Below are 10,000 nucleotides of genomic sequence, written 5' to 3' on the forward strand. Positions count from 1 at the left end.
TGGAACGCAAAATTAGTCCCTCTCCTAGCTGGAAGTCCAAAAAAAAAGGCGTGAATTTGACTAAGTGTCTAGGAGGATGTCCCCTTAAGAAGGCCGACGTGCCTTGGTTCTCTACCTGGGTACGGAACGCCAAATTAGTCCCTCTCCTCGCTGGAAGTCCAAAAAAAAAGGTGTAAATTTGACTAAGTGCCTAGGAGCATGTCCCTTTAAGAAGGCCGACCTGCTATGGTTCTCCACCTGGGTCAGGAACGCCAAATTGTCCCTCTCCTCGCTGGAAGTCCAAAAAAAAGGCGTGAATTTGACTAAGTGCCTAGGAGGATGTCCCTTTAAGAAGGCCGACGTGCTATGGTTCTCCACCTGGGTCAGGAAAGCAAAATTGTCCCTCTCCTCGCTGGAAGTCCAAAAAAAAAAGGTGTAAATTTGACTAAGTGTCTAGGAGCATTTCCCTTTAAGAAGGCCGACCTGCTATGGTTCTCCACCTGGGTCAGGAACGCCAAATTGTCCCTCTCCTCGCTGGAAGTCCAAAAAAAAGGCGTGAATTTGACTAAGTGCCTAGGAGCATTTCCCTTTAAGAAGGCCGACGTGCTATGGTTCTCCACCCGGGTACGGAAAGCAAAATTAGTCCCTCTCCTCGCTGGAAGTCCAAAAAAAAGGCGTAAATTTGACTAAGTGCCTAGGAGGATGTCCCTTTAAGAAGGCTGACCTGCTATGGTTCTCCACCCGGGTGCGGAAAGCAAAATTAGTCCCTCTCCTCGCTGGAAGTCCAAAAAAAAGGCGGAAATTTGACTAAGTGCCTAGGAGGATGTCCCTTTAAGAAGGCTGACCTGCTATGGTTCTCCACCCGGGTACGGAAAGCAAAATTAGTCCCTCTCCTCGCTGGAAGTCCAAAAAAAAGGCGTAAATTTGACTAAGTGCCTAGGAGCATTTCCCTTTAAGAAGGCCGACCTGCTATGGTTCTCCACCCGGGTCCGGAACTCAAAATTAGTCCCTCTCCTAGTTGGAAGTCATCAAAAAAAGGCGGAAATTTGACTAAGTGCCATCATTTTAGAGTACCAGGACTATAGCTGGGGAATTGGAGCCCTCTGGTGGACACTCGCTGCAAATGCACCCTGAATTAAACACATTATTTCCAGTTCTTTTGGTGTTCCCGGGGAATGAGAGGCCTTTTGTGGGCCAGAAAGAGTGGGGGACCCTTGGAGCCCCTATTTTCAGACAGTTTGGCTTATTTCGGTGACGCCGGGGCGTCCATCAGGTCTTCCCGGGGAATGAGAGGCCTTTTGTGGCCATATGTCAACAAAAGAGTGGGGAAATGGAGCCCTCCGGTGGACTCCCGCTGCAAATGCACCCCCCAAATTAAATACATTAATTCCAGGCCTTTTGGGGCCCTATATTCAGACGGTGTGGAGCCCTCCAGTGGACTCCCGCCTCCAATGCACCCCCATAATTATAGACATCACCCCCCAAATTAAACACATTATTTCCAGTTCTTTTGGGCCCCTATTTTCAGCCGGTTTGGCGTATTTCCTTGACGCCGGGGAGTCCTACAGGTGTTCCCGGGGAATGAGAGGCCTTTTGTGGGCCAGAAAGAGTGGGGAACCCTTGGAGCCCCTATTTTCAGACAGTTTGGCTTATTTCGGTGACGCCGGGGCGTCCATCAGGTCTTCCCGGGGAATGAGAGGCCTTTTGTGGCCATATGTCAACAAAAGAGTGGGGAAATGGAGCCCTCCGGTGGACTCCCGCTGCAAATGCACCCCCCAAATTAAATACATTAATTCCAGGCCTTTTGGGGCCCTATATTCAGACGGTGTGGAGCCCTCCAGTGGACTCCCGCCTCCAATGCACCCCCATAATTATAGACATCACCCCCCAAATTAAACACATTATTTCCAGTTATTTTGGGGCCCTATTTTCAGACAGTTTGGCGTATCTCCTTGACGCCGGGGAGTCCTACAGGTGTTCCCGGGGAATGAGAGGCCTTTTGTGGGCCAGAAAGAGTGGGGAACCCTTGGAGCCCCTATTTTCAGACAGTTTGGCTTATTTCGGTGACGCCGGGGCGTCCATCAGGTCTTCCCGGGGAATGAGAGGCCTTTTGTGGCCATATGTCAACAAAAGAGTGGGGAAATGGAGCCCTCCGGTGGACTCCCGCTGCAAATGCACCCCCCAAATTAAATACATTAATTCCAGGCCTTTTGGGGCCCTATATTCAGACGGTGTGGAGCCCTCCAGTGGACTCCCGCCTCCAATGCACCCCCATAATTATAGACATCACCCCCCAAATTAAACACATTATTTCCAGTTCTTTTGGGCCCCTATTTTCAGACGGTTTGGCGTATTTCCTTGACGCCGGGGAGTCCTACAGGTGTTCCCGGGGAATGAGAGGCCTTTTGTGGGCCAGAAATAGTGGGGAACACTTGGAGCCCCTATTTTCAGACAGTTTGCCGTATTTCGGTGACGCCGGGGCGTCCATCAGGTCTTCCCGGGGAATGTGAGGCCTTTCGTGGGCCATATTTTCAGACAGAAAAAAAAGAAAAGTAACCCTTACACTACAAAGGACAGCGGGGAAACGCCCCCCAGCAAAGTCACAGGGGAAGTGGGGTAGACAAGTGGAGAGTGTCTGGGGAAAAGTCCACAAAATGATCAAAAATCACACACAGGTACGAGTGCCACAAGTCCCGCCGCGTCCCACCCGAGTCCGAGGTGCCCCCCACATGCCCAAAACGCACCCAGCAAAGGCGCACTGTGATTGGGAAGAAAAGTTGGGAAAGTGGGCAAAAGTCCCGAATTTGATCCATAATTATACCCAGGTTTGAGTCCCACAAGTCCCGCCGCATTCCACCAGTGTTCCGGGGTGCCTGACATGTCCACGACGCACCCAGCAAAGGCGCACTGTGATTGGGAAGAAAAGTTGGGAAAGTGGGCAAAAGTCCGGAAAATGACCAAAAACCACACCCAGGTTAGAGCCCCACACGTCCTGCAGTCGCACCCGAGTCCTGGGATGCCCAACATGTCCAAAAAAATCAAAAAAAGCCCAAAAAATCAAAAAAATCCCCGGGCCGTATCTTGGACGCCGGCGTACCGCGTTCGGCCCTCGTGCCGTAGTTTGGCGACCGATTGTAAAAATTTGCCGCGACCGGCTAGTTTTTTTCCTTGGAGTAAATAGAGAGTAGATCCAGCAGAAAATATGCACTATAAACAAAGAGAGGGGGTTTGGAGGGGGGCAAAAACGCCCTCTTGGAACTTTTGCAGCAGCACACATCAAACTAGCGGGGAGAAGGCATGCATAGCAAAAGGCCACGAAATGATCCAAAATCACACCCAGGTTCGAGTCCCACAAGTCCCGCCGCGTTCCACCAGGGTTCCGGGGTGCCTGACATGTCCACGACGCACCCAGCAAAGGCGCACTGTGATTGGGAAGAAAAGTTGGGAAAGTGGGCAAAAGTCCCGAATTTTATCCAAAATTATACCCAGGTTCGAGTCCCACAAGTCCCGCCGCGTTCCACCAGTGTCTCGGGGTGCCTACAATGTCCACAACGCACCCAGCAAAGGCATCACACCCAGGTTCGAGTCCCACAAGTCCCGCCGCGTTCCACCAGGGTTCCGGGGTGCCTGACATGTCCACGACGCACCCAGCAAAGGTGCACTGTGATTGGGAAGAAAAGTTGGGAAAGTGGGCAAAAGTCCCGAATTTGGTCCAAAATCACACCCAGGTTCGAGTCCCACAAGTCCCGCCGCGTTCCACCAGGGTTCCGGGGTGCCTACAATGTCCACGACGCACCCAGCAAAGGCGCACTGTGATTGGGAAGAAAAGTTGGGAAAGTGGGCAAAAGTCCCGAATTTGGTCCAAAATCACACCCAGGTTCGAGTCCCACAAGTCCCGCCGCGTTCCACCAGGGTCTCGGGGTGCCTACAATGTCCACAACTTACCCAGCAAAGGCGCACTGTGATTGGGAAGAAAAGTTGGGAAAGTGGGCAAAAGTCCCGAATTTGGTCCAAAATCACACCCAGGTTCGAGTCCCACAAGTCCCGCCGCGTTCCACCAGGGTTCCGGGGTGCCTACAATGTCCACAACGCACCCAGCAAAGGCGCACTGTGATTGGGAAGAAAAGTTGGGAAAGTGGGCAAAAGTCCCGAATTTGGTCCAAAATCACACCCAGGTTCGAGTCCCACAAGTCCCGCCGCGTTCCACCAGTGTCTCGGGGTGCCTACAATGTCCACAACGCACCCAGCAAAGGTGCACTGTGATTGGGAAGAAAAGTTGGGAAAGTGGGCAAAAGTCCCGAATTTGGTCCAAAATCACACCCAGGTTCGAGTCCCACAAGTCCCGCCGCGTTCCACCAGTGTCTCGGGGTGCCTACAATGTCCACAACGCACCCAGCAAAGGCGCACTGTGATTGGGAAGAAAAGTTGGGAAAGTGGGCAAAAGTCCCGAATTTGGTCCAAAATCACACCCAGGTTCGAGTCCCACAAGTCCCGCCGCGTTCCACCAGGGTCTCGGGGTGCCTACAATGTCCACAACTTACCCAGCAAAGGCGCACTGTGATTGGGAAGAAAAGTTGGGAAAGTGGGCAAAAGTCCCGAATTTGGTCCAAAATCACACCCAGGTTCGAGTCCCACAAGTCCCGCCGCGTTCCACCGGTGTCCCGGGGGTGCCTGGCATGTCCACAACTTACCCAGCAAAGGCGCACTGTGATTGGGAAGAAAAGTTGGGAAAGTGGGCAAAAGTCCCGAATTTGGTCCAAAATCACACCCAGGTTCGAGTCCCACAAGTCCCGCCGCGTTCCACCAGGGTTCCGGGGTGCCTACAATGTCCACGACGCACCCAGCAAAGGCGCACTGTGATTGGGAAGAAAAGTTGGGAAAGTGGGCAAAAGTCCCGAATTTGGTCCAAAATCACACCCAGGTTCGAGTCCCACAAGTCCCGCCGCGTTCCACCAGTGTCTCGGGGTGCCTACAATGTCCACGACGCACCCAGCAAAGGCGCACTGTGATTGGGAAGAAAAGTTGGGAAAGTGGGCAAAAGTCCCGAATTTGGTCCAAAATCACACCCAGGTTCGAGTCCCACAAGTCCCGCCGCGTTCCACCAGGGTTCCGGGGTGCCTACAATGTCCACAACGCACCCAGCAAAGGCGCACTGTGATTGGGAAGAAAAGTTGGGAAAGTGGGCAAAAGTCCCGAATTTGGTCCAAAATCACACCCAGGTTCGAGTCCCACAAGTCCCGCCGCGTTCCACCAGGGTTCCGGGGTGCCTACAATGTCCACAACGCACCCAGCAAAGGCGCACTGTGATTGGGAAGAAAAGTTGGGAAAGTGGGCAAAAGTCCCGAATTTGGTCCAAAATCACACCCAGGTTCGAGTCCCACAAGTCCCGCCGCGTTCCACCAGGGTTCCGGGGTGCCTACAATGTCCACAACGCACCCAGCAAAGGCGCACTGTGATTGGGAAGAAAAGTTGGGAAAGTGGGCAAAAGTCCCGAATTTGGTCCAAAATCACACCCAGGTTCGAGTCCCACAAGTCCCGCCGCGTTCCACCAGTGTCTCGGGGTGCCTACAATGTCCACGACGCACCCAGCAAAGGCGCACTGTGATTGGGAAGAAAAGTTGGGAAAGTGGGCAAAAGTCCCGAATTTGGTCCAAAATCACACCCAGGTTCGAGTCCCACAAGTCCCGCCGCGTTCCACCAGTGTCTCGGGGTGCCTACAATGTCCACGACGCACCCAGCAAAGGCGCACTGTGATTGGGAAGAAAAGTTGGGAAAGTGGGCAAAAGTCCCGAATTTGGTCCAAAATCACACCCAGGTTCGAGTCCCACAAGTCCCGCCGCGTTCCACCAGGGTTCCGGGGTGCCTACAATGTCCACAACGCACCCAGCAAAGGCGCACTGTGATTGGGAAGAAAAGTTGGGAAAGTGGGCAAAAGTCCCGAATTTGGTCCAAAATCACACCCAGGTTCGAGTCCCACAAGTCCCGCCGCGTTCCACCAGGGTTCCGGGGTGCCTACAATGTCCACAACGCACCCAGCAAAGGCGCACTGTGATTGGGAAGAAAAGTTGGGAAAGTGGGCAAAAGTCCCGAATTTGGTCCAAAATCACACCCAGGTTCGAGTCCCACAAGTCCCGCCGCGTTCCACCAGTGTCTCGGGGTGCCTACAATGTCCACAACGCACCCAGCAAAGGTGCACTGTGATTGGGAAGAAAAGTTGGGAAAGTGGGCAAAAGTCCCGAATTTGGTCCAAAATCACACCCAGGTTCGAGTCCCACAAGTCCCGCCGCGTTCCACCAGTGTCTCGGGGTGCCTACAATGTCCACAACGCACCCAGCAAAGGCGCACTGTGATTGGGAAGAAAAGTTGGGAAAGTGGGCAAAAGTCCCGAATTTGGTCCAAAATCACACCCAGGTTCGAGTCCCACAAGTCCCGCCGCGTTCCACCAGGGTTCCGGGGTGCCTACAATGTCCACAACGCACCCAGCAAAGGCGCACTGTGATTGGGAAGAAAAGTTGGGAAAGTGGGCAAAAGTCCCGAATTTGGTCCAAAATCACACCCAGGTTCGAGTCCCACAAGTCCCGCCGCGTTCCACCAGGGTTCCGGGGTGCCTACAATGTCCACAACGCACCCAGCAAAGGCGCACTGTGATTGGGAAGAAAAGTTGGGAAAGTGGGCAAAAGTCCCGAATTTGGTCCAAAATCACACCCAGGTTCGAGTCCCACAAGTCCCGCCGCGTTCCACCAGTGTCTCGGGGTGCCTACAATGTCCACGACGCACCCAGCAAAGGCGCACTGTGATTGGGAAGAAAAGTTGGGAAAGTGGGCAAAAGTCCCGAATTTGGTCCAAAATCACACCCAGGTTCGAGTCCCACAAGTCCCGCCGCGTTCCACCAGTGTCTCGGGGTGCCTACAATGTCCACGACGCACCCAGCAAAGGCGCACTGTGATTGGGAAGAAAAGTTGGGAAAGTGGGCAAAAGTCCCGAATTTGGTCCAAAATCACACCCAGGTTCGAGTCCCACAAGTCCCGCCGCGTTCCACCAGGGTTCCGGGGTGCCTACAATGTCCACAACGCACCCAGCAAAGGCGCACTGTGATTGGGAAGAAAAGTTGGGAAAGTGGGCAAAAGTCCCGAATTTGGTCCAAAATCACACCCAGGTTCGAGTCCCACAAGTCCCGCCGCGTTCCACCAGGGTTCCGGGGTGCCTACAATGTCCACAACGCACCCAGCAAAGGCGCACTGTGATTGGGAAGAAAAGTTGGGAAAGTGGGCAAAAGTCCCGAATTTGGTCCAAAATCACACCCAGGTTCGAGTCCCACAAGTCCCGCCGCGTTCCACCAGTGTCTCGGGGTGCCTACAATGTCCACAACTTACCCAGCAAAGGCGCACTGTGATTGGGAAGAAAAGTTGGGAAAGTGGGCAAAAGTCCCGAATTTGGTCCAAAATCACACCCAGGTTCGAGTCCCACAAGTCCCGCCGCGTTCCACCAGGGTTCCGGGGTGCCTACAATGTCCACAACGCACCCAGCAAAGGCGCACTGTGATTGGGAAGAAAAGTTGGGAAAGTGGGCAAAAGTCCCGAATTTGGTCCAAAATCACACCCAGGTTCGAGTCCCACAAGTCCCGCCGCGTTCCACCAGGGTTCCGGGGTGCCTACAATGTCCACAACGCACCCAGCAAAGGCGCACTGTGATTGGGAAGAAAAGTTGGGAAAGTGGGCAAAAGTCCCGAATTTGGTCCAAAATCACACCCAGGTTCGAGTCCCACAAGTCCCGCCGCGTTCCACCAGGGTTCCGGGGTGCCTACAATGTCCACAACGCACCCAGCAAAGGCGCACTGTGAGTGGGAAGAAAAGTTGGGAAAGTGGGCAAAAGTCCCGAATTTGGTCCAAAATCACACCCAGGTTCGAGTCCCACAAGTCCCGCCGCGTTCCACCAGGGTCTCGGGGTGCCTACAATGTCCACAACGCACCCAGCAAAGGCGCACTGTGATTGGGAAGAAAAGTTGGGAAAGTGGGCAAAAGTCCCGAATTTGATCCAAAATTATGCCCGGGTTGGAGTACCACGAGTCCGGCCGCGTTCCACCGGTGTCCCGGGGGTGCCTGGCATGTCCACAACTTACCCAGCAAAGGCGCACTGTGATTGGGAAGAAAAGTTGGGAAAGTGGGCAAAAGTCCCGAATTTGATCCAAAATTATGCCCGGGTTGGAGTACCACGAGTCCGGCCGCGTTCCACCGGTGTCCCGGGGGTGCCTGCCATGTCCACAACTTACCCAGCAAAGGCGCACTGTGATTGGGAAGAAAAGTTGGGAAAGTGGGCAAAAGTCCCGAATTTGATCCAAAATTATGCCCGGGTTGGAGTACCACGAGTCCGGCCGCGTTCCACCGGTGTCCCGGGGGTGCCTGCCATGTCCACAACTTACCCAGCAAAGGCGCACTGTGATTCAGAAGAAAAGTTGGGAAAGTGGGGAAAAAAAGGACCGGAAAATATCCAAAATTATGCCCGGGTTGGAGTACCACGAGTCCGGCCGCGTTCCACCGGTGTCCCGGGGGTGCCTGGCACGTCCACAACTTACCCAGCAAAGGCGCACTGTCAGTGGGGAAGACCAAACATGTCTCGGATTTTTTCCAAGTACCTTAACGAGAGAGGCTAAAAAGCACCTGTTTTTACCTTCTCTCGTTGTTGTACTTAGAAAAAAAACGAGAAAATAAAAAATCTGGGTTTTTTTCTAAGTACCTTAACGAGAGAGGCTAAAAAAAACCATTTTTTACCTTCTCTCGTTGTTGTACTTAGAAAAAAAACGAGAAAAAAATTTTTCCCCATTCATTTCAATGGGAGTTCATTTTTTTTTTGGGATTTTTTCTAAGTACCTTAACGAGAGAGGCTTAATTTTTCACCTACTTTTTACCTTCTCTCGATTTTTCGTTTTTTACCTGGTCGACCAAAACACCTCCATCTCGTTACTATGTGCACCATGTCTGACAGGCTGAAATCACAGGGAACGCGTCCGAGTCAAAGTGAGCTATTTTCGGACACAAATATGGTGTTTTTCCCCTCTATCCTCTGGTTCTTTTTTCAAACTGATCTTCCAGCATCTGAGCGACAGGGGCTCATGCAGACACCTGTGTCCGCCCGAGGGGCGCCTTCCCGGACACATATATGGTGCTTCCCCCCTCTTTACCCCGGTCCTTTTTCAAACTGATCTTCCAGCATCTGAGCGACAGGGGCTCATGCAGACACCTGTGTCCGCCCGAGGGGCGCCTTCCCGGACACATATATGGTGCTTCCCCCCTCTTTACCCCGGTCCTTTTTCAAACTGCTCTTCCAGCATCTGAGCGACAGGGGCTCATGCAGACACCTGTGTCCGCCCGAGGGGCGCCTTCCCGGACACATATATGGTGCTTTCCCCCTCTTTACCCCGGTCCTTTTTCAAACTGCTCTTCCAGCTTCTGAGCGACAGGGGCTCATGCAGACACCTGTGTCCGCCTAAGGGGCGCTATCTCGGACACATTTTCAACTTTTCCCGCATGAATGAAATCCTGGAACTGATTCCACCCAGGTACTTAGGACTTCCAGGGCTTGAGCGACAGGGGCTCTGTCCGGAGCGTGTGTCCGCCTAGGGGGCGCTGTCCCGGACACATTTTCAACTTTTCCCGCATGAATGAAATCCTGGAACTGATTCCACCCAGGTACTTAGGACTTCCAGGGCTTGAGCGACAGGGGCTCTGTCCGGAGCGTGTGTCCGCCTAGGGGGCGCTGTCTCGGACACATTTTCAACTTTTCCCGCATGAATGAAATCCTGGAACTGATTCCACCCAGGTACTTAGGACTTCCAGGGCTTGAGCGACAGGGGCTCTGTCCGGAGCGTGTGTCCGCCTAGGGGGCGCTGTCCCGGACACATTTTCAACTTTTCCCGCATGGATGAAATCCTGGAACTGATTCCACCCAGGTACTTAGGGCTTCCAGGGCTTGAGCGACAGGGGCTCTGTCCGGAGCGTGTGTCCGCCTAGGGGGCGCTGTCTCG

The sequence above is a fragment of the Nerophis lumbriciformis genome, unplaced genomic scaffold (genome assembly GCF_033978685.3).
Source record: "Nerophis lumbriciformis unplaced genomic scaffold, RoL_Nlum_v2.1 HiC_scaffold_115, whole genome shotgun sequence".
Classification (NCBI taxonomy): Eukaryota; Metazoa; Chordata; class Actinopteri; order Syngnathiformes; family Syngnathidae; genus Nerophis; species Nerophis lumbriciformis.